The sequence below is a fragment of the Gavialis gangeticus genome, unplaced genomic scaffold, assembly GCF_001723915.1.
Source record: "Gavialis gangeticus isolate Ggan-Ray unplaced genomic scaffold, GavGan_comp1, whole genome shotgun sequence".
NCBI lineage: Eukaryota > Metazoa > Chordata > Crocodylia > Gavialidae > Gavialis > Gavialis gangeticus.
In genome coordinates, this window is record NW_017729022.1 from 63905008 (window position 1) to 63929491 (window position 24484).

Consider the following 24484-nt stretch of genomic DNA (forward strand, 5'->3'; position numbering starts at 1 on the left):
TCTATGGTGATGTGTAAGCATGTAGTTTGTACTAGGTGTATATTTGCCCTTGCATGATGGTGTATTGGCTGGTGATGTATTCACTGGCAAATCTGTGTGTGGTGTGCTTGACACTGAGTTTGTGTGTTTTGGGTAACTATATTTATGATATGTGTACCTCAGTGATGGAATTTGCTTGATGTGTGTCTACATCTGTCAGGGAGGGAGGCATTCGGTATGCATTTATCTGCTTATTGATGTGTGCTTATATTTGTGTGTTAGTATTTTAACACATATGTTTGTGTATAGTGTATTTGCTTGGGGACTAGGTGTGCATTTGTGTTTGTTAAAAGGCATGTGTTTTGATGGTATATTTGGGCTTGTGAGCTTATTTGTTTGAGTTATTTGTGAGTATATTTGTGTTTGTACAGCTCATTTGTTCACATTTTGGTGTATCTTTGCACTATGGTCAACATTTGGGCAGTGATGTGCATTTGTGCATTTCTGTGCTGGTGTGTGTGTGTAGATTACATGAACATGTGGTGTTTCCAAAAGACAGCATGTATTTGTATATGTGTACATGTTTGTATGTTTTTTGGGGTGGAGTGTGCATGCTGTGCATGTATGTGAAAGAATATGAACACTTCACCCTCTGGGTGGAGGTTTGAGGTTGCATGAAGTGTGTGTAAGGTTATGAGGGTGTATATGTGTGTCTGCATGAAGAGGTTGCAGTGTGGGATTGTGGCTGGGAGTGGGGTGTGTTTCTGTATAGTAAGTTAGTGTGTGGTAGTTTGTGTGTCTGGGGAGTGTGTGTATAGTAGGTTAGCAGGCGAGGCTGCCTGTCGGATTTGTGTGTGAGAGGATGTGCGCAGGGCGGTGGGGCATTATGTCTGTGTGCATGCACACACCAGCTCCTGTGTCAAAGGGGTATATTTATATGCTGTCCAGCCTGGCTTAGTCAGTCAGCAAAACACTCCTTCTTCCCACCATGCCAGGGGCTGGCTTATTCTGTCCTTGGTGGAACAGCCCAGGCCCTTTGTATGGAGGCCCTGCTTCCCTTGGTGCTTCAAGGTGCTTTACATTGGACCGTCTGTCTTTCCCACTGTCTTTGTCTATTTGTCTCTTCCCATGAGCACTAACATGCCCCTGCTAACTCGCGCCATGCACTGCCTGTGGTCTCAGCAGCTGTGCATCTCTCTGTCTCTGTCTCTCTCTCACATACACATGCACGCACACACACACACACACACACACACATTCACACACTGGATAGTCATCTGTGGTATATTCAGTTGCCATTGGAAACCTAAGAAAGAAGTGAATATATCCTCCAAGTCTTAGGCTCTGTTTTTTTTTCCCTTCCCTTCCCGTGCAGGAAGCAAAGACTTTCGCAATGAAACCCTTCCAGCTTCAATTCATGCAAGAACTGGAGTGCCACGTCCCAGGCCACTCCTCAGTGTGATGGTTTGGCCTTGACTGGAGGGGAGGGACACGGAGTTATTTGCCCCCGCTTCCCAGGTAAGGAGACTGCCATCTTTCTCCGGCCCTGGCTCCCACTGTGTTGTGTCTTCCCCTTGGGCACAAGGGAGGAGAGGGCAGGGTTTTCCACGTCAATCTTTGCTTGAACCTATGCTTACCCAGACACCCCACTGGGGGAGGCTGTTTCCACCCCACATGCCCTGCATGCTGTCAAGGGGAGGGGCTGTTTGCAAGCTTATGGGAGGAACATGTGCAGGTTTGTTCAGTGTGATCAGGAGCTCTCTCTCTACCCTCCACTCCTCCTGACACCTTCATTTCTCTTCTCATCACTTATTTTCTCTCGGCCTCTGAGTTCCCATTTCTCTGTACAGGGGTGCTGAGGTTTTACCACAGATAAGCCATGAGCCAGCCAGAGGATCTGCCGTGCTTAGTTGCTCTGCACCATTGCATGACTGTAAGGGGGAACCAGGCTGCTGGAGATACAGCCTGCCGTAGCATAGTAAGGGGCATCATTCAGGAGGGGGGCTGTTGCACTGCTACAGTTCCTCCTAGACTTGCTTGTTCTCTGCTTCTCTGCACCCCAGGCCAGCTCTGTTAGAAGTACTGGCCTCTGTTTTCTGGGTGAGCTGCTAATGCCTGGGGAGGTGTGTAGCCTGGGCATGTTCAGTTTCTGAGCCTCTGCTCTAGCCCCTGTGCCCAGCATGGTGGTAAAGGGTCAGTGGGTAGCCAGAGGTGCTGTGCTCTGTAATCCGGGCATGCTGTTGTCACCCCAGTGCCCCAGCACAGCGTTAGAAGGGGCCATGTGCTGCTAGCCTGAATTAGCAGAGCCTTCCCCCATGAGGTTATGGTGTACGTTGTTGCTGGGACTCATGCCCTGTTTAAATGTGCTTCAGCTTCAGCACAGGCTGCTGGGAACACTGTTCCTTATGGACCATCCCGCTGGGATCTGGGAGCAGTCAGGCTGGTTGCAGCTTTGCAAAAGAAGCTGCTGTCCTTAGGGAGGCAATGGAGTAAGAAGGTGGTACTGGATTGCTTGCTGTCTTTCCAGGATACACATGTTTTAGACTACAACAGACTGCGGGAGAAGGAGCTGTGGCTGGAGTGCTGCTCTCTGACTCAGAGCAGGGAGCACTAGCTGCCTGCGATGCAGTTTCTGTCGTAGTGGCAGGGAAGCTGTGGCTAAGGCTGGGTTACTGCAGTCTGGGGCAGTAGGCTATGCTTTAGTTGCGGTACCCAAAAGCCAGAGGCAGGGCCTTGCTGATTTACATTATGCTCATGTGTGGGTACAGGAAGCCTTTTGGTGACAAGAAGCAATGTGAACTGAACAAATACAGTAGCATAGACAGGGCCTCGCTTTGCATCCTAAGACCAGAAGTATGGGGTGGTGTTTTCACGGCTTTGTAGGCTGGGGGTGGGGGGGGCAGGAGCCTGGAATTTATTCTCTCGAGGAATGTGGAGAAGACTGAGGGAGGCATGAGCTGCTGAAACCAGTTGGAGGTCTAGTGGGTCAGGCACTCCTGCGTTCTAATCCCAGCTCTGCCACTGCCTCTAGGGAATTCCCTTACCTGTAACCATCTGTACCTCACTTTCCATACCTGTACAATGGGGGTGGCAATGAGCCGCTTTCATGGAGGCTGTGAGGCTCAGTTAATGCCTGCAGTGCACTTCCTGCTGCAAGTATGAATGCTGTTGAGGAAGGGGAGAGACAGGCCTGCACCCCCAGAGAGCTGAACAGGTTGGCACCGTGCTGGCTGGGGGCGGGCTGTAGCAGGGTCATGGAGGAGAATCAGTAATGGAATGGCTGCTATGTGCCAGGGCCGAGGCAGCAAGTCTCTCAAGCCTCTGTTTGTTTGTATAGAGAAAGAGGAGTTTGTGGCCTTGCTCTGTGGAAACAGAGTGAGGATTCATGGGTGATGGGCAGGCTGCTTTGCTGAGTCTGATTATGCAGCCATGCTGTCCATGTGCCGAAGGAGCAAAGTGGAGCCTGGTACAGGGCATGCCTGGAGCTGGGCCAGGCCTCACCCACACACCCGGCTGGGTAACGCTGAACATGGGGCTGAGAGATGCTCAGGATAGGTCTTCCAACAGGCTGTGCACAAATGGGGGGGAGGGATAGAGTGAGTGTGAGAGGGGCAACATCCAATGGCAGGGAGAATGGCCTGATGGACAAGCAGCAGAGGTGTGTGGTGAGGAGAGAGAAAAAGGAATAAAGACACAAAGAAGGAAAAGGAGTGTAGCAGAGAGGAGCTTAGCAGGGAAGTGAAGAGAAATGTGGCAGAGAGGAAGGGGACAAAAAAGGGAGGCAGGTACATTGCAAGGAGGCAAGGATAACAGTCCCTCTAAGGGAGGGAAGGATGGAGTGAGACCAGCAGAGGAAGAGTGAGACAGAATAAGATTCACGAGAGCCATGGCTCCACAGTGGGGTGAGACCATGGAGCCACAGTGGTGGAAGACCAGGGAGGGTCACTTGCCTGTTTTCCACAATGTTGTACACATGTTATGCTTGGAATACAGGACCCTGAATAGGTGGCTGCTCCAGTTTTTTGCCCAACAACCCTTTTATCTGACCCATGAGCACACTTGACCAGGGGAGTGCAGCATGTATCGTCCAGGAACACGAGCAGACTGCGGCTCTCACCAGTTGGCTGCGCCTTCTTCTAGGTGTCTCCCCAGCTCAGGGAGTCCATTTGTGCGCTCTGTTCCCAGGCAGGTGGCTCTACATCTTGTGCACGGAGTAAGGAGGTCAGGACCATTGTTGCCAAACACTTCCATAATGTGCTTTGCCTTGTCTGCTCGTTGCCTTCAAGGTAGTGTCTCAGAGGGTGAGGCTGACAAGGGAACTAGGACTTTGGGACATAGTTGGACAAGGGGACTGATTGTGGGGTACTGCACCCCTGGGTCAGGTGGGTCCTCACGTGCTGGATCTAATCTCTTTGTGGGCCGGATCTAGTCCATGTGTTGTAAGTTGCCAACCCCTACTGTAACATGCAGGGTAGGATGTATGTTCATGCTTCCCTTTACTGGTGGACTCAGAACTGCCGATCCATGTGTCACAGACCAGAACAGCCAAGGGAGATTCTCCTGTAGCTCAAGTGAGCAAAGCCTGTGGTTTCTGGGTTTGAAGAGCTGAGTGCTGTCCTGGTGCACATGAATTACCACAGTTCACAGTGCAATGACTGCTGTGAAGTCTGAGGTGATCACAGATTTGTGAAGAGGAACCAGACCGCTCCCAGGAAATACACCGGACCATGTTAACACACATCATTCAAGTCAATGGGAGATGATTGCTGATGGCAATGGATTACATACCCAAAGCGCAGCTTCTGGATGCCTCATTCCCTTAGGTACCAAATAGTAGTCATAAAACATTGTGGATTTCTACTTGGTCATCCCTGTTGAGCAGTGGATGGGGGAAGCCCAGTCCAAGTGAACATGAAGGGAGTTTTTCACGTGTGTCAAGGAGGTGTAACGATATTGAGACTTGGGCAGATGGTCTGGTACTTTTGAGAGCTGAATTGCTGGCACTGCAGAGTGTGAATGTGCCTGTCTGCAAACTGTTCTGCAGGTGAATGCACGCTATTAGGTGAGCTTCTTACGCTTGTATTGTATATTTTGCATATTGTATATGTGATCCACATAGCCATGTTTGTTTTGCATGTGTTAGGCTTCATGCAGGGGAGGATGTGCCTCAGACGTGCAAAGCCATGTGTTTTTATGGCTTGGCTCCAGAGAGTGCTTTACACGTGTGTTTTGGACATGTGTGTGTTGCCTGATCTGAACAGGTATGCCCTCCAAAGCTGGTTGAAGCAATTTGACCTCAATATGCAATGCTAACTTTGAGAGAAGGGTTTAGATAAGGTTGCTTGTTTTAGCTCCCCGGTGTTTCTCATCCCTTTCATGTCTCATGGCTGATTTAGAGCTGAAATGCAATCTCAGGAGCTAACAGCTGTGCATTGTTCACTTCACTTATTCTTGCTGGCTTGGCTTGCCTCCCAGGGTCAGGTGGGTCCTGGCATTCAGGTCAGTTTCTCTTCGATGAACCTTGGACCATGGATAAATCAATGGCTCCCCTGCCTTGAAAGCACCAGTGAGGGAGCAAGGGTCAGGCTGGAGCTTGCTAGGCAGCAACAGAGCCAAGCAAAGGCAGGGAACTAGGCTGGCCTGGGAGAGTTTTGGTGAAACAGGTTATCTGGGGAAGTCCATAGTGATCAACTCCGTATGCTTCCTGCGTCTAAAGCAATTCAGTGCCTCAGTCCCAGGGATGTTGTTGAATATCTAAATCAGTTGTTCTCAACCTCATTAGACTCAAGGCCCCCCTTGGAAAATGCCAGCTCTGAACTTTCAGACATTTTTTTAACTACAGAAAAGTAACAGAGCAATTCTTCTATTGCAAAGAAAGACCACAGCAAGTCAGGCTGTTTTTAACATGATGGATTCCAGGTTTATCCTGTGAATCATATTTACCCAACTAAGAGTGCTAACACTGTGTGGTACCTTTGAAAAGATCTCAAATGTGGCACCTTGGTTGAGAATCATTGATCAAAATGACTGCTTTTGCATCAGTCTTCACTACTGAGGATATTGTGTATGTTCCTATTCTGGACCTATCTTTTCCTGGTAACAAAGATGAAATACTGTTAGAGATTGAGGTTCCAGGAGGAGGAGGCCTGGAGCCAACCAATAATTAAAAACAAGCAAACAAACAAACAAGTTGCCAGGCCCTGGTGGTTGATTCCAAGAGTGGTGAAAGGAGCCTGCTAACCAAAACAGATGTGTAATTGGGCAGTTTTGGGCTCTAGGTGGCAATGATGCATGGGATAGTGGCTGCCTGGCAATGGCTGGGAGAGCAGTGGCAGCAGCTGCTATTTTTGTGCTCCCCGTAAGTCAGTGTCCAGGGCTGGTGTCCTGGTCGCTTCACCCTTCATTACGCTACTGAACCAAAATATGCAATCTTTCATAAAAAGCATTTCCTGTTCTAGAGGCTAGAGTGGACCGGATGTTGGACCTCTATTTAAAAAGAAAAGACTCTTGTGATGGTCTGTAGATCTCTAAGCCTTACTTCAGTACCTGGCAAAAGGGCTAAAATGAGAATTAAAAAGAAAAGTCCACGACCTCTTGAAGATTGCGGATCCGACACAGTCTTATCAGCCCAGATGCTGGCAAGGAAAATCAGTTCTCCCTAATCACAGAGTGTTCTTTGAACATATCCCAATGAACTACTGGATAAAGGAAAACCAGTTGATAGAATTTAATTAGGTTTCCAAAAGGTCTTTGGAAAGATCCCACAAAAGAGGCCAAGTGAGGAAGCTAAGTGCGTCTGTGAGAGGCAAATGGTGATGTAGATCAAAAGACTGACTGGGAGACAGAAAGCAAACAGGAGTCAAAATGGTAAAGTGTCTTCATGGCCACAGGTTAGCATGGCCTCAGGGTTCTGTTCTACATCCTAGGTCATTTAATACATTCATTAATGACCTGGAAAAGTGGGTGAACAGTAAAGCAGCAAAATCTGCAGCTGACTGTGTTATTAGATTAGCTGGGACTGAAGAGGGCTGAGAGGAACTTCTAAGAAAGTAGTTCTCAACCTTTTCAGACTGTAGGCACCCCTGGATAGATTCAAGGCAGTCCTTGAAAAATGCCAGCTCTTAGTTTTCACTCTTTTTTTCCTACAGGAAAATAATAGATCCATTTTTCTAGTGCAAAAAGCTCAGAAAGATCTTGGTTATGGATTTCTCTTTGAAATCTCAGGGTTCAGCTAGTGAATCATGTTTATGAATTTGAGAGTGCTAATACTGTGTGACATCCTGTGGCACCCTTGAAAGGATCTTGGGGCACCGCAGGGTGTTGGGGCACCATGGTTGAGAATCACTGTTCTAAGAGCTCTAAATATGTCAGGTGAATGGACAGCATGGTGGCAAATGAAATTTGGCATTGATAAATGCAAAGTAACAGATGATCTGTACTACTTGGACACTTTCTAGGGCCCTAAATTACCTGTATCAGTGAAAGAAGGGGCCCTGGTTGTCACTGCAGATAGCTCAATATAAACCTCAGTTCCATGTGCAGCGGCAGTCAAAAAAATCAAACAAGCTCTTAGGATGCATCAGGAATGGGATGGAGCATAATATGGAAAATATTGCAACACCTTCGTATAGATCATGGACGTGGTCTCCTTTGGAACAACAGGTACAGAGGTGGTCACCTTATGTCAAGGGAAATACCAGTATAGCAGAGTCAGGAGGGTTTGGCAAATGGCAGTAAGAGTGATCGAGGGCCAGGAAAAGTAGATGGAAAGACAGGGGTTGTTTGGTTGTTTGCCCTAGGAAGAAGCTGAGTGAGAAGGGCAGGATAGAAGGTTGTGAAATGGCTAGTATTTGGACATCAGGGCAATCCAAATGCTAAGTGGCCAGGGGCTGCTTGCCATGTGGGAAGCACCAGTGAGAACCATGTCAGCTCCTCTTCCCCTTTCTCCCCACTGCCCCATACTATGTGGATGCACCAGCCACCATTCCCAGCCCCTTGACTGTGGGCTCCTCTGTTGCAGCATGCTACACAGGCACTTCAGGCCACTGAATCTCACAGCCTTTTGGGCTATGCCTCATTGCATGGGGAGTGGGGCAGAAAGTGGAAGCTGGAGGAGAGGGCGGGAACCTGGAGTCCCTGGCTGCTACTGCAGCTGAAATGATCGAGGGAGCATTAGTCAAGTGGGGGATGGAGGCCACAAATTAATCCCTTGCAAGACCTACATAGCTCTCAGGCCAGGAGTTGGACAGTCCAGGTTTGGAGGAAGGAGGCTAGGATTCTCTGTCCTCTGTGTCATGATACAACAGTGGTGGAGGGGCAAAGATGATTGCTGCCACCGCTGATGCTTGGCCAGCTGCACAGCAGTCACTGCTGCCCCATGTACTGCTGCTACTCAGCTCCCAGACCTGCCCTGTTACACTTCTGCAGTGCAAGAGTGAGGAGATGTGCAATAACACAAAAAGGCAGCAAATGTGGAACTGCAGGCAGGGGATTCCTCCTCCCGTTCACCCAAATTACGTGTCACAAGGCAGCAGAACTCAGTGTTGCAGGAAGCTGTTGAGGCCAAGAATCTAGTTACAGGTTCTTGGAAGGAGTGCATTTCTGTGGAAAGCATTGTCCTCACTTCTGACATCACCCATTTTGGATATTACCTGGCAGGAAAACTTTATGCTCTGGGGCAGTGGTTTCCAAACTGTGGTATATGTGCCACTGGTGGTCCAAGTGGACATGGTCTGTGATTGAGGCCTGGTCTTCAGGTCATACCAGCCCACCTGTGCCTTTGTTGTGTTTTCAATTAAAATTTGATGATAAGGGGAGTTTGTTCATCTGTGAGACATTTTATGACACCAAAGAATTTGGGAATTCTACTGCATGTTGGTTTGTAGGTATTAGAGACAAGGAAGAGACTATGATATGGAAGAGTAGGTCACCCTACCTCTGCCTGCAGCAGGTTCTTTTGTCTACCTTAGAAACAACTGGTGCTGGCTGTCATTAGGGGAAGGAGACTGGACTAGAAGGACTTCTGGTCTGAGGACATAATGTCCATGTTCACTGCTTTTCATAATAATGGCTATTGTATCATTGGGGCAGTTCTGTTCACCTGTTGGCTTTATGCGATTGCTACATGGTCTGGTGTAAAAGTGAGAGAGTAGAATGTTGAAAAAGCTGATGTCCTGATCCTCAGCTGGTGTAAACTGGCTTTACTCCATGGAAGTTAATGAGAGTTGGCTGATTTATGCCAGCTGAACATCTGGTCTCGGGACTCTGAGCTCTGTTTAAATAATTATTCACAAATTGGTTTTTTTTAACTATTTTTTTTTCAGTGCTTGAGACTGCAAACCTGAGTGGGAAGCCTCACAGATGCAGGCTTTCCTGTCAAATTTCTAGGGCCTTCACTTCCTATCCCAGCCACGAATGCTGGGTGAACTGCCCAACTCATGGTGCCACAGGGGTTACCACTTCCTAGGCCCAGACAAGACCCAGCAACAGAAATTTTGCTGGGGGAAACCAAAGGAAGCTGAGGGGAATACTGTGGAACCTCTAGAGCGTGGTTGGTTTTGTTACGAGAGGCAGAAGGGTCATAGGGTGGTTGTCTGGTCTGACCTGTTTCATCCAGCCTTCGTTTGGAGAGAGATCTCTGTCCCCAAGCTGTTCATTTGTTCAGGATCAGAGGTTTTTGATTAAGCAACATGTTGGGGGAGAACTCACTCAATAAACAAATGGGGCTCAGGGCATTGAGGCTCATTACTCAGTTTGGTCTCCATATTTTTTATGCACATACATACCGCTTGGGTTACTCGTATACACTTCTCCCCTGTGAACCCACAGTCACACACCTCACACCGAGAGCTGTCCCTATCCTAAGGGAAAGGAATTCCCACTCTGACCCCTCTTTGCCTTTTTTCTGGGGTTCCTCCTGTGGCTTGTTTATCCTGACCTCTCTTGCTTTGGGGTTCCCTGATTAATCACTCAGGATTGTCTGCATTGCACAGGTCTGGATCACAGTGCAGAGAACCAGGAGTCAACATCACAAATTCTCCTCTGGTTAAAGGCTCCCCTGCCATTGGAGGGTACTTGGCAGTGCTTAGAAATGTGTATCCCAGCACCCCAAACTGCAAGGGCTGGCAGGGGACCTCATTATCTTTGCTACAGTCCACTGTCGAGGAACCCCAGGGGCTGAGAGCCTCTGGCATTGCCTCCATCATGTTATAGCCCCCAGCGTCTGCAAGGCCTGAGAACCAATTGCTCTACTACAGCAGGGGATGAGAGACTGACTGTGTCTTCTCTGCTGTGGTACAAAAACCTTGAGCCTTTAGGGCGGGAGGTGTAAGTGCACAATCTCTGCTGCCCAACACGACCTAGAAACCTCTGTCATGCACTGTTAGCTCCCTCTCCCTTCATCTTGCCAATGGTATTGAGGAACTTTCTTCACTGAGGTATAGTCAGCTGATTCCTGCTGTACTACAGGCCCCAGGTACCTGGAGCATTGAGAGGAGACTGCAACACCTTTGGCTCATTACAGCAGTTGGGAACCTCGGGCGCTATGATGTAATTGCACACCCTTCACTCTGGGAAATTGGCACAGAACCTCTGGCACTGTGATATAACTGCATTGTTCCCACTATGTTACACCAGCTGGGAATCTCAAGCTGCAGCCTATCATGGCAGTACATCTGCTTTCATCTATTATGGCATCCTGGCACCCTTAGCACTGGACCACGGCTACTGTAACAGAGCATGAAACCCAGGTCTGGCATCCACTGGGATGCCTTGTATGTCAGTGGCCAGAGCTTGCTGTCAGAAGTGGGGATAACCTGGTTGACCCAGTATGATCCTGGCATTTAGAAAGTGCAAATTAATTTCTCAAATGCCCCATAGAAGTGGAGTTTGTCATGTTACAAACCTTCCTTGTAGATTCTGGGGAAAATCCTAAAAGCTTTTGGTAATAGAGGTTTTAGTGAGTTTAATGCCAATGGAATTAAAACTCTCCAGGCACTCGCCGCAAATGGATTTACATCAGGGAGATTAGAAAAGGAAAAACATTGGTGTCCAGGAAACTCAGGGGAGCAGCTGTCAGCTGGTTTCTATGGAAAGTTCCTCAGCATACAGGCACTCTGACATTGAAACAGCGTGCGTTTCCTCTGCCTCTCTCTCTTCCTCTCACACACTCATGCACAGGCATTTGCACAGGTGTGCCACATCCTCAACTGGACACTGATTTGGTCTGGCTCATCCTTTCTTGCATTCTTACACACCTGTTCACACTCAAAGGCCCATGCAGTCACACATGCATGTATTACCTGCCATGCTAATATAGTTTTGACATCTACACACACACTCGCTTGTTAAGAAGGTTGTATTTACATACTTATACTGACACAGACTCATGCAACACATACAGGTGCCCTATGATAAACCCTGGCACTTGTATATGGCCATGTCCACATGTGCTTACACCCCTAATGTTGGCATGCACTACACAGGGCAGATACATACACAGATGTGTACTAATATACCTTCACATATGTGAACATCCATCACTGCTGATATCCACCCGCTTTGGAACATGATGGCAGGGAGGTGCAACTGTGCTGTGTGATGCAATGTGACCTGAAGAAGGAAAGCAAGACTAAGATGAGGAAGGTGAGAGACAAAGAAACTTAGGGGTCCACTGCAAAGTTCTTGGCCCATGCTGCATCTGCATAGTCTAGGGCTGTTCTCTGTAGGGATGATTGCTTTTTGCTGTCATTTCTCTCCAGAGTCCTCAGTGCCCGTTGATGTGCCTTGCTCTGTACAGAGATACAGGTTAATGCACCAAGGCTTTTCCTTAAGTGGGATGTCCTCAAGTGGAGGAATAGCTTAAATCCTGCTTCAAAGATCTTTATCTCTATTGCAGGATGGGAGATCTGGCCTGGAGATCAGGGTGGATTTGCTAGCGCAGGCAGCTCCCTTCACCCAGGACAGCCAGGAAAAGAGAAATGTCATGCCAGGCAGAGTTTGGGGAGCAGGGTACAGTGCTGTTGTCTTCTCCCATTAGGTGCCCCTGTAACAACGGGGTGTTTGTCAGATGTGCTGCAGCTCCTGGTTTGGAGGTGACAGGGGCTCTTCCTCTCCTGAGGTCATTCCTGTATTAGTGTGGTATGTTCCATGAAGAAAATGTTGGGGTGCTCCATGCCCTCAGGGAGGTATGTGGAGGTGCCCTATTGCCCAGCATTGGTCCCTTGTATCAGTGTGCTGTTTTGCATGGGTTTCCAGTGTCTCCTTTTAGACACTTGTGGGAGTGCCTTGACTCTTGTCATGACAGCCCTTGGCATGTATCTAGCTAGCCCTTTACTTGTTCAAACACCTTGCAAACATGCACCACTTCTCACACATGCACTTGCTGTGGGGGCAGGGCACAGAGTGAGGAAGTGACTCACCATGTCACCAGGTGAGCTGGTGGCACAGAGGGGATTAAAACCTAGGAGTCCTGATGCTGAGTCCCACACCTGCCTCTTCAGAGTGTGCCATCTCCTATTGATTCTGAGGGTGTTGCTACACTGGGAGTGGGGAGGATGCTTTTGGATGGGTCAGTCAACTATGGGAAGGTGTTGGGATGCTGAGATTCTCTGGGAGGGGGGCATTTCCAGTCTGTGGATGGATGTATTGAGGAGACTCTGGAAAGAGAGAGCGAGCGAGCTGGAGAAGAAGCAGGGGACAGAGGGGGATACAATAAGAATGACAAATTCCAGGGCACTGCATCCCAAAGGCACTCACTGTGGCTGGGGCCAGGGTGGGGTGTAGGTGAAATGCTGTGTGAGAGAGGGAGCAAGGCTTGTGCTGCTGTGGTGCAGTGGCAGGGAGTGAGGGGGTGTTGAGGTGGGCAGTCTTTTTTTTCTCAACCCGCCACGGCTTCATTACCAGCTCAGACTCATCAGCCGGGAGATTCAGCTTGAAGGAAATATGATGTTTTTTAATAAAGCACGAGAATTGAATTTGGAAGCATTAAAATGGAAATTGGGGACAGCGGCAAGAGCAGCAGCAGCGAGCGAGGAGCCGCGTCCAGGAAAGCAGCAGCTGGCAGAGGCCAGATCTGTCTTATGGTGTAAAGCAAATGGGCTCCCAGACTGCTGCACCCCCTTACACCCAGAGAGAATCTGGCCTGGCGTCTGCTACCCTTGGCCTGTGCTGGTCAAGCCTGCCAGTGAACAGCCACAGTGTCAATGCATCTGCATTGGAGCTGCAGTTGCCAAAGGTAGATGCCAGGCTTTCTGAGGATGCAGCACAGGAAGCTGAAGCACACCACTCGCTGAAGCCCCTCCAGGAATCCTTCACCGCATATTAGGGAAACACTTGCCTGCCTTTCCTGGCTCCCAAGGGGTTAGCCATCCCTCCTGTCTTTCAAACCTCTGCACCCCTCACTTCTCTCCATCACACCCATCAATCTGCAGGCCAGGGAGAAGAATTGTCCCTCCTGGAGGCTGCACCATCCTTCCAGCAGGATGCAGATCTCAAGTGGGGAGCTGGTGGAGGACATCCCCACTGGGGTATCTTGAGTCTGGGAAGCTGGGGGTGGGTCTTGGGTGATGTGCGCAAGGCAATATAATGCTGAGAGGGGGAAGGCAATGCCAGGTTCCCTCGGTTATATGGATCTGTGTATGTGTCACTGCTGTTATGCATTTATACGGCAGTGTGATCCTTTATTAGAGCTCTAGGCTGCGGTGTCCTGACTCTTCTTTCCCAACCCCTCCCACACCAGCATGGGGTGCAACCAGACATGTTGTTACAGATCTTAGCAAGTATTAAAACAGATAGTGTTTTGGGTGCAGAAATGCAGTAGTCAGAGTGCAGAAGGGAAAAAGTACACCGGACTGTCACAGAGTGTCACAGTCCCCCTGGTGGTACAGCTGGAGGTTAGGAGCATATCCACTTTCCTTCCCTCCGGGCACACAGGTTGTACATGGTAGTACACACACAGGTGGAGTAAATGTGCAATGCTGTTCAAAGCCTTCCTAGCCCTCAAGTTGTCCAGTGGTTGCATTGGCTGCAGGAAGCGGTAGCATTCAGGAGAAGTGCTGAACTGTTGTGTTAATGCTGCAGCTGGAGGAGAAGGTGGGCGCTGCAGTTTGGAGGCCAAGACTATATATATAGATATATATATCAAGATGGGCAGCTGCTCAGAAAGCTCCTTCTGCTGCTCTTGGTTCTGTTCCTTCCTTCTCCAGTCATGCTTGAGGCACCATGTGGCCATTCACACCTCCCTCAGGCTGTGTCCCTCTCCCTTGTCACAGAATTATAGAAAACAGGGTTGGCAGGGTCCTTGAAAAGCATCTAGGCCACTCCCAATCCCCATGTAAGATCAGCTATCCCTTACAAGGCCCTGACAGATGTTTATCTTATCGGAACTCAGAGGCCTCCAGTGATGACTAGTCCACCAGCTCCCTAGGTTATCTAAGCCAGTGCTTAGTTCTCCTAACAGTTAGTAAGTCTTTGTTAATGTCTAACCTCTGTCTTTTCTTCTCAAGGGAAAAAAACAAATTCTTATATTCTTTCCTCTATGTCCTCCTCCTCCTTGCCTCTCTGGTAATTCAGGTGTTCATCAGGCCTGTATCCAAAGTTGCTCTGCACATCTTGCAGCAGATCTTCCTTGAGTCTCCTCTTGTCTCCTCTACCTGTGTAGAGATCTCAGCAAAAGAGTCTGGGTAGTGGCTTCAGCCCCACAGAGCAGGGAGATCTGGCTAAGCCAATGAAGGAGCCTATTATCATGTGTCCACATGAAAGAAAGAAAGAAACAAAGAAAAGAATTTCCCCTTTTATGTCCACATCATGGCAAGGCCACAAGTCAATACTCCTACCATGTTAACATGTCTTTGGTTCAGCTGTGCTGCTAGCCAGGATGTGAAGTTGCAGACAGGCAAGATGTAAATGTTTTTTAAAAGTTGGAAGGGTCCTGATTATGAAGCAAATAAGGTAGGACAGTCAGACCAGGGGACCTGGTATATTAGTGGTATGACTGTCTGTACCAGACTAGGGAAGCCTTGGAGGTTGTTGAGCTGCTGGAGATCCCTGACTGGCAGAGAAAGCATCTCTCCTAGGTCAGTGGTGGGATTCCATCTGTCTCTGCAAAGGAGTTGCCGCATTGCCTGCTGACTGAACAGCAATTTGAGTAGTGTAGAGGTCTTGTAAGCTACAGGGGAGGCTGTCAGAAGTTTGGCCTGCCCAGGAATTTCACCAGAGTTTCTCCTGCTTAACAAAATTCTCAATCATCATGAGCTAGTGAAAGTGCATGGGGGAAATTCTGGCCAACACTGACAAGATGCTGTACTTGGATGCAGAGCCTTGCTAGCAGCAGATCTGTTCTTCCCCATGTCCCTTTTCCATCCTGCCAGGACTGTTGGCTGCCAGGAGGCCAAGTCTGGCCAACCTCAAGGGACTTCTTCATTTAATACAGTCACTGGGATTTATAATCCCAGGCGGTCTGGGACAATGCTGTCATGCTAGTAATGGCATAATTCTGTAATAGCTGCCCGGCATGACAGAGTTACAAAGAGCGTAGTGGATGCTGAAATATGCACTTGTGCTTGCTAAGCCTGTAATCCCAGCTTGGATTCTCTTTTTTATTTAATAATCAGTTCAAACTTAGTAAGAATGATTCACTAGTTGCCCATTTACATTCCCCCCTCCTGTGCTTGGGAGCCATCTTGTATCACACCTGCATGGAAAGGGGTGTAGAGGACAGGAAGCCAGGGAAATGGTATGGCTTCCATCATCAGCCAAAGTAGCAGCCATAATATCCTCCATCACTATCATTTTATTCAGCAGAACCCAGAAGTCCCACCTGCTAATGGTGGTGGCTGCTACTTATCATCTTGTGTCTCTGGCTTCTGCTTCTGTGGCATTTCCTCTTCAAGTCCCTCTTGGTCTCATCCCCAAATGGTTCCTTGGAATATGGTCCCAGCATAGCCTCAGCCCAGGGAGCCTATTTTGTACCCAGTTCCAATGCCATGGCCTTTTCCTTCACTTCTCTTTTGCCAGGGTATCCTCAGGTGCTGTCCCCACCCCTTCTGTCTCCAGTCTTAGAATCAGACTTGCTTAAAAACCTTTTATGCAGGATTATAGGTTTTGTACCAAGGCAGTGGTGAGGACACAATTGAATGGCCCCCAGCAGGGTCAGGAAACCAGGGAGGGGTGGTGGCAGGTCTTTGCTTTGCAAGTGTTTAATGCTCTCCCTTGCACTGGACAGCCATTCACTTGCCTCCGAACAGATTTTACAGATCCTTCTCCCCAGCAATCTTGCCTCTTTCTGAGCCCATGCTAGAGGTTCACTAGAATCCTGTGTAGCTCTTCTGGCCAGCTGGCAGTTTGGCTTTAGGCCAAGGTGAGCTGAGTTCTACAGAAATGGAACAGGAGCAAGGAGTTAAATGCTGACCGGGTGCACATAAACAGAGGGAGTGTCTGGTGCATAGGAGCTAGGTGGGAGATCAGTGGGCAGAAGGACTAGAAGTACAGGCTCATGGAACTGTGGGGCAGCGTCAGTGAGCAGTCACGACCCCTGGGTGTTAGCTTAGCAAGTGTGTGGGCCAGAGCACATCTTAAGGTGAAACTTGTGCTCTAACTCAGGGGTCAGAAATATATGGCCTGTGGACCAGATCTGGCCATCAGAACCACTGGTTCCAACCTGTGGAGCTGGAGACTTCAGCGGCATGTTGGTGGTGAGAATTTGTCCATGCTAGGACTGGGTGGTGAGGAGCAGTGCCCATAATGCAGCTGGGGGAGGAGGTGTGGGAAAAGCAGCAGTGGTGGTGGCTAGGCTGGACCCGTGCTAAACTGCTCTGACTCATGGTTTTGAAATGTTCCTGGTCGCTGTTCTAACCTGTACTCCCTGATGGGGAAAGAGGTTGTTTGGGCTAAAAGCTGGGCAGGAGCCCCCAGGTAAGTATATGAGGTAGACATACCTGACCAGGAAGCTGCAGGATGGCTATGGGCTAACCCAGCCCCACTGGAGGACCTGAGCAGCCCACCAACAGCTGTTGGAGCCAGTGAGAGATGTTTGTGAGCAGCCTGCAGAATAAGCAGGGTCCCAGTTTGCCAGTCTCTCTCTGTGGCATGTTTAGTAGCAGCACATTACCTAGGACTGTTCCTTTAGTTCTTGTGGCATCTCACCTCTCCCTCAACCTCTCTGCTTGTCATTCATCCTCTGTGAGTCTCTTCTCACCTTGTTCTTTCTCTTTTACTGGCATCATCTCTCCTTACTCCCTCTGCATCTCTTCTCCTCTCTTCCTTCTCCTCTTATCTTTCTTTTCTTTGCTCTTTCTCTTTGTCCAGGCCTGATCCCCAATCCATTGAAGACATTGGGAAGATGTCCTTTTCTTTTTCTATTCTCTCATGATCTCTCCTGCTCATTCTCTCTCATTATCTCTTCTGTCTCTGCCTCTCTCTGTCTGTTCTTCCCCCTCTCTCCTTTTCTCCCTCCTTATTAAAGCTTAGCTACTTACCCCTGCAGCTGTTTCAAGAGTGCTTCCTGGGGCTGGAGGGCTGTCCTAGTGCTTCAGACACCAGGCTGTGGAGAAGGCGGCCTGGGTTCTGCCACAGCCCCACTGTGTGGCCATGAGTGAGTCACTTACTCCACCATGTGTCTCAAGGATGGTTTCACCTGGAGAGACTAGTATTGACTTCCTTGTCTCCTAAGGCTGTCCACTAGTGATGGTGTAAAGCTCTGGAAATGTGTAGTTCCCTTGCCAGCTGGGCTAGGGTGCCCAGAACCTGGGCTTGCTTTGCTTTGTGTGGTGGTAGCACTTGGATGAGTGAGTGCCTGGCACCTGTGGAAAGGCCTGCAAGCTCTCTGAGGTTGCTTGCATTGGTATGTGGCAGCTGCATGGCTCTTTTTATGCCATTGCGCCATTTAACACCTTCCAGCCCTCTAGTCAGTGAGAAGAACTAGTACAGGTGACTTTAGCTACCAGCAGTCATGCAGTCCCAACAGCAGCACAGTAGAGTACAAGGTGGGCCAGGGGACCCAGAGCCTGCAGGTGTTAGGCCCCAGCTCCCTAAAACACGAGAGTCAAGCAGCTGCTTCCCAGCCAAGCCCAGAGGGGCTGCACTGTGATCCAGTACAAGGACCAGCAAATGTAGTCAGCATATGTGAAGCTGAATGGTGGTTCCCCTCTCTTCCTCATTTCCTTGAATGCTTCCTCTTTCCTCTCTGTCACTATCCATCCCAGCTTCCATCTCCTCTACTTTCCCTTGCTATGGCTCTCCTCACCCCTGTCTCTCTGTCTAGGCTTCTCTTGTGGCTCCTCTTCAGTCCCCCCTCAGAGAGGATCAGGGACTTATCTCCTGTAACTCATCCGCTGGCATTGCACTCCTGGGACCATACCCTGCTTCATTCATTGGGCTCTTGGGGGCTGCACAGTGCCCCCAGATGCCTGCAACTTGCTTGATTTCATGTTAGGGTTGCCATGGGAAACAGGGAATGGGGAGGGAGAAGAAGCCTTTCCAGCAGCCAAGGCAATAGAAGCCAAAACTCCTCCATTGAGTGGAGAACACCCCCTTTTGTGTCCCTCTGCCTAACCCCCCCTTTTAGAGAACGCTCTGCAGAATGCCGCCTTTGAAGCCCTCTAATTAGTGTCCCGTGTGTCCTGAACAGAGCCCTTCATTACCACTGATGAGAGCTAGGGAGGCACAAATTAGCATGCGTTTCAGGTTGAGATCAGTGCCAGAACTACACTCCAGTCCTCTCCCTCTGAACCCATCCTGCTCTTCCTCTTTCCCCCTGTGCCAGGGCAATCCTGCCAACAAAGAGACACCCCCCTCCCACCTGAATCCTAGTCTCCTGGCCTGAGGGAGGAAAAGAAAGAGAGAGGGAAAGAAAACAAAGCAGCAGCAAGCAAGGCTTCCTGGTCCTGATAATCTCTGTGCTGTTCTTTTGGAGTGATGAGAATTGCCCCTTTACCTCTTCCCCTACACTCCCAACCCACAACATATGTGCAGGCAGGTCGGGGGTCATTATCTCATGAAGCTTGTGCCTGTGCTCAGAGGGTGCTAATTAGTAAGAGGAGGGCTAATTAGATTAGAAATTAAGTGTTCCACTTGCCTTTCCCTTTTTTCTTTTAATTGGGCAGATGGTAACTTCAGAGTCATGAGATGAACACCAACCAAAGGGCAAATTGGGTGCCTAAAACCCCTGGGTATTGGGTAGACACACACACATACAACCCCTCCGAAACACCCTTACCCACTGGTGGGGTGAACAAGATGTTCCTTCCCTATGTTCCTTTCTCCTACAGGCACTGCACTTCTGGGGCCCTCGTGCTCTGCTGGCTTCAGGGAATTTAGTCTCCAACTCTAGGCAGGCCTCATTTGCTTTCCTATCACACACATACTTCCCTCAATATGGGACCCTTGCTCCAGGTCCCTGAATGGTCCCTTTCTGACTAGGAGCCCCAGTTGCACTAAGTCCCATAGGTGCTGGCAGTGCAAAGTGGTGTCAAGGACGATGGAAATTGCCTTGCTTCTGGCTGGAGCAGAGCAGCCTGGCCTCTGCACCCAACACAGAGAGGTGGGTTAGGTGATGGGCAGCCCGCATCTCCCTTCATGAGGTCTTCCTGTGCTAGGAGGGCTCTGACTCATCTAGAGCAGCCCAATCCAGAGATGGTTCAGTTCTCTTCTCCCACTCGCTCCCCTGTGGCTGGCAGAGTCTAGGGTGGGAACCCTAGGGGCTAGTACTCTGCATGGTTGTGTGGGAGACCTTTGTCTATCATTCCCCAGTATGATCTAGGACTAGGTTAGAGACAAGGGGGGCACTAGCTGGTGAGGAAACGAAGCAGCACTTGGTACTGTTTGGCAGCACACTCCCTGAGTGGCTGTGCCCATGGCAATGGAGTGGGGAATAGATGTTTTTTTGGGGTGGGGGGGTCTCAGAGCTCTGGCAGGATTGTGGTGGAGAGAGGCAAAGCAATTTACAGCAGTGATCTGGGAGCTGGCTCCCAGCTGGGGCAGAGTTTGTTTTCACTCACAGATGTTGAGTGCTCTGGGAAGCTGCCTATCAGTAGTCCAAGCCAACACACTGCTTGCAGGTGCTGCAAGATTTAAAGTGGAGTGCCGTGAGACCATCTTTCTGGGCTGGTGTGTGAGTGAACTAGTTCATGGCTCAGGAGAGTCAATAGCTTGTGTGTGAGCCATTGGCACCTGCTAGGGAGAGGAAATTCCTGTGCTGGCTATGTATATGGGGGAGGGCAGTTGTTGTGCTTTAGAGCCTTAAGCGTGAGTCCTGCGACACCCCCTGTGCCTGTGAATAAAATGAGTGATGATATCCTGGATGGGTTAATGGCCAGAAGAAGAAATCTCAGGGGACAGAGATGTGGTGGTGCATGGCCATATGGGGGTGCACTTCTGATCAGTGCTCCTGAGTGCGCATGCTCTGCTTATGCAGATGTGTGTGTAGCCTGCATGCGCATTCCTTGCGGTGGCAGCATGCGAGTCTATGTTTGCATGGGTGTCTGTGTTTGTGTTGCTGGGGGGTGTTCATCTGCCTGTGACTCCAGCCCCACTCCCTTTGTCATCTCCCTGCTCTTTGCCACTCTGCACTGCTCCCCTCCAAACAAACAACCAAACAAATAAACAAGTGAGAACCCAAACCCCCTATTACCGCCCCATTGCAGATGAAGTCTTGTTTGGAATTCATTGTTCATGTTTCCAAGGCAACAGAAAGCCAGAGAGTAAATCAAAATATGCTCTCCGGCACTTAACACCCCCATGCTGGAATGTAGTAATGGCAGTGGAGAAATCTGGTTCACTTCTGCCCCTCCCCCCATAACTCCAAGTCAGCAGAGACCCCCAGAAACCATAATGTGCATGCTACAACCTCCAGCTGATTGAAAGCAGATAATTAGGTTAGGGGAAAACATCTCTGCTGCTGCAGCAAGGAAAAGCATCACCCCCATTCTGTGCCTTAGCTGCACAAGGAGGGGCCGTGGCTCTCAGGAGGGGGCTTTAAGCCTGGCAAACCTGACTCAGTATGTAACAGAAGTAAAACCGTGATCCCAGCTCACCTGACTTTTAACAAGGCTTGGCTGAGCTGTGTCATGGGGGGGGCTGGGCTGTTAAAACCAGGCTTAGGACTGGTGTTCTTGCCTACCAGGACTCAGTTTGGAGTTGGTAGGGATGAAGCTTTTGAGACATGCAAGGAAAGTCGGGCCATCCATATGAAGGGGCCAGGACTCCCTTTTGGCTGAGCACATTTGCATGCTGGGATAATTGCCAATCTCCAGTTGATGCCTAAGGGTCCCTCTAAGTCTGTTAACTCCTTCGGAGTAATACACATCTGCCTGGAAAGGACTCCAGGGGCAGCCCTGTAGGGTTGGAAGAACCTGAATTGGATTCCTGTGCCCCTGGGAATGGACTTCTGGGGTAGTCCCTGAATGGAGGGAAAGAATCAGCACTGGATTTACTGCTCTGGCTCTTCATTATAGCTGAATCTGGGGGCTTTCTGGGACCTGTAGCACCCTGGGGCTAGCCTCAGTCCCCAGTCCCCCTTTTCTGCCAGTTCGATATTCTGTTGTACTCCAAACACCTGCCTTTTTCCACAGCGGTGGCTGGCAGTCACTTCATGAAGAACCTTAGTGTGTTCTTTGGATGGATTCCCCAGGGAATGGGATGCTGAGCCTCCCCCATGACTGCTAATGTGTAAATACAGTGTCTCAGCATGGCAGTGTGATAGCAGGAGTAGCTGGGGCTGTTAACCCTTTGTCTGCTAGAGACTAGCCTCAGTGAAAACCTGTCTTCCCTGGGTGATAATGGCTGTGAAACAGAAAGATGACTGGTATGATTTTTCCTGACTCTGGGCACACCTAGTTATCAGTGTGGCTGAGTGGATCCCAGGTTACTTCACACCCTGGGGGTGGGGAGGAGGCAGGAGTGGTCTGTGCAAAACGCAAAGAGACCATTTGATAATTTAGCACTGGAGCACAGCAGCTGTGTAAAAATATACATATATCACAAGCCTTAATTAACACAAGCAAAGGGGGGAAAAAAAGGCGACTTTTTAAAGGTTTCACAGAGACTATAAACCAGCGGCAAGGGAAAAAAAAAAAGTAATGCATGCAAATTAATGGCATAAATTTAGGGTTACTTAACTTCACAAATGTTAACAAGCTCATAAAAAAAATAAGTTATTCTTTCCCAGCTTCCTGTCGCTGTTTGTTTAGCTCTTTTCCTCTTTTCTATTTGTTGAAAAGATTATGCTTCCACTGTGTCTTCCTAAAATAATCCTGATTACTTCTCTTCCTTTTGGCCTCTCCCTCATTCATCCTTCTGTCTGTCTGTCTTTCTCTCTTTCTTTCTCTCCTTCATGCGCTTCTTCATAATATTTATAGATAGATACTGTAGTGTCTAATTACTAACTGTTTCTATCCCTTTCTTTTCCCCTTTCTCTCTTTGTCTCTGTTGCTGGGCCCCATTCTCTCTGTAACACTTACTGGACCTCTAGCCTGGTGATGGTATATGCAAGAGCATATTAAGTGGTCACCAACTGAACAGGTACACTTGTTTATCAAACACTCCAAGTGTTGTCTGTTGCTCTAGAGCAGTGGATCCCAACCTTTTTTTGCTGCAACCCTAAATTGACCACCAACAGCACATCTTGACCCGGTGCCATGGGGGCTGCTGGGAGCGGAGTGCAGTGGCACTGGCCTGAGGGCAGGGGCAGGGGAGCCACCATTGCCCCCTTTGTGCATGGTTGCCCTGCCCTGCCCACCCGCTGCTCCCAGGCCACATGCGTGAGTGTGCATGTGTGTGCGGGCCCTTTGTGACCCTACTGAGAATCCCCCATGACCCTGATTTGGGTCACACCTTAAGGTTGGGAACCAATGCTCTAGAGCACTCAGAGATAAATACAGATTAATAAATAAATACATGGAAGCCACGGACTAACATCCATGCTGTGATCTCAGTCCCTCATTCTATGTCTAAGCCTCTAACTCCAAGAAACCATGGTTAATAAGGGAGGTACCAGGATGTTGTGAGCCATTTTCCTATTTATTAGATGTCTGCCTCCTGCATGTTTGCCACTTAGGTGATGATTCAAATTGAGGGCTTAAAAAGAACTCCAAAGAATCCTACCAAGCCCATCTAACTGGAAGGGGACACTCACTCTTTTGTTTTAATTCTTTCAAAGCCAGTGGGAGAATGCCTACCTGCATTGGCCATCGACAGTGGGTAAATATCACTCCCTCTGCCTCAGTGCCAGCACCTTAGGAGAGGAAAGAGAATCTCATCTGTACTTGTAAAGTTCAGCAAAGTTGCTTATGGAATTGGGGATAGATAACAAGCAAGGAGACATCACCTTTAATGGGGATCCATCATTTGGCTACATCTACAACCATATACATTATTGCCTACCCCAGTGGTAATCACAGCAAATAGCTCCTGAACACCGTGGCTGAGGTGCTTCAGCACCGCGGACAGCAGTGTCACACCGGAGCTTTCCTCTCCAATAGCCCAGCCAGTATTTTCAGAAGTCTGTAAGAAATAAGGGAAGTCAGTGTTTTATTGAGTGAAGGGACCATGGGAAAAAGAAGGTGAAATTAAAGGCTGGAGCTTCTGGGAAGGAATAAAAAGGAAACTGTAAACTTCTAAGAGTGAGAAAAAGATTTTGTTTGTGGGTGGATAACTAAACGGCAAGAAAGAACAGAGACAGAGAATTTGTTGTGTTTGGAGGATGTGGGAAGACTCAGCACAGATGTTTAGAGAGAATCAATTGGGCCCTTGAATGATGTTCTGCCTATGTTCAAAGTTTGGTATGTGCTTAAGTGCTATGCTGAACTGAGGCCCAAGTGGATTAAAAGAGATCTGGAATAATGAATTACATTTCCAGAGTCCCAATGCTCAATGCCCAGATTGACATAAGGGGTGGTCCCACTGAGTTAAGTCACAACTCTTTCCAGAAAGAGAATGAGTAAGGGTGACTCAAGGCTTTAGAAGCTGGCCTTTAGAAAGCAAGGGGAGTGGTAAGGAATGAATGGGAAATAGGGTATATAATGGTGAATAAAGAGCATGGTAGAGGATGAGGACAGCGGGCAGGAAGTGTAGTAAGGAACATACACAAGTGCTGAATGGTGTACAAGGCCTTTCATGAGGGCTGTATGGAGAGGAAGGATCATATAGTCAAGCCTCTGAACGATAACTCAGAGGCTCTAGGCTGATTCCTTGGTCATCCATAGACACCATGCAAGTTATTTAATCTCTCTGTGCTGCTGTAAAATGTAGATAATGACCCTTCTCTTGTCTTGCTTGTCTGCTCAGATTGCAAGTTCTTTGCAGTAGAGACTGGTTCTTTCTATGAGTTTGTAAACTGCCCAGCACAATGGGACCATGATTATATTTGACACTTCTGGTAACTACTATTTATAATATATACAGTAAGGAATACATAAAATTAGATAAAAAGGAATACAGAGTTGAGGAAGGTCAGAGCAGTGATGTAAGCCAGCGCTACATTTGGGAGCTGCTTTTATCCAAATCCCTTGAA

At 48.8% G+C, this 24484-nt stretch overlaps 1 protein-coding gene across 1 annotated transcript in view; it reads left to right on the forward strand.

The window, feature by feature from the left end:
- The window catches only part of ELFN2 (extracellular leucine rich repeat and fibronectin type III domain containing 2), a 76619-nt gene that overhangs the window by 27109 nt on the left and 25026 nt on the right, over positions 1–24484 (forward strand). Inside the window, exon 2 of the mRNA XM_019515257.1 lies at positions 1355–1497. The gene's annotated coding sequence lies outside the window, so the exon portion shown is untranslated. The remainder of the gene's footprint in view (positions 1–1354; positions 1498–24484) is intronic.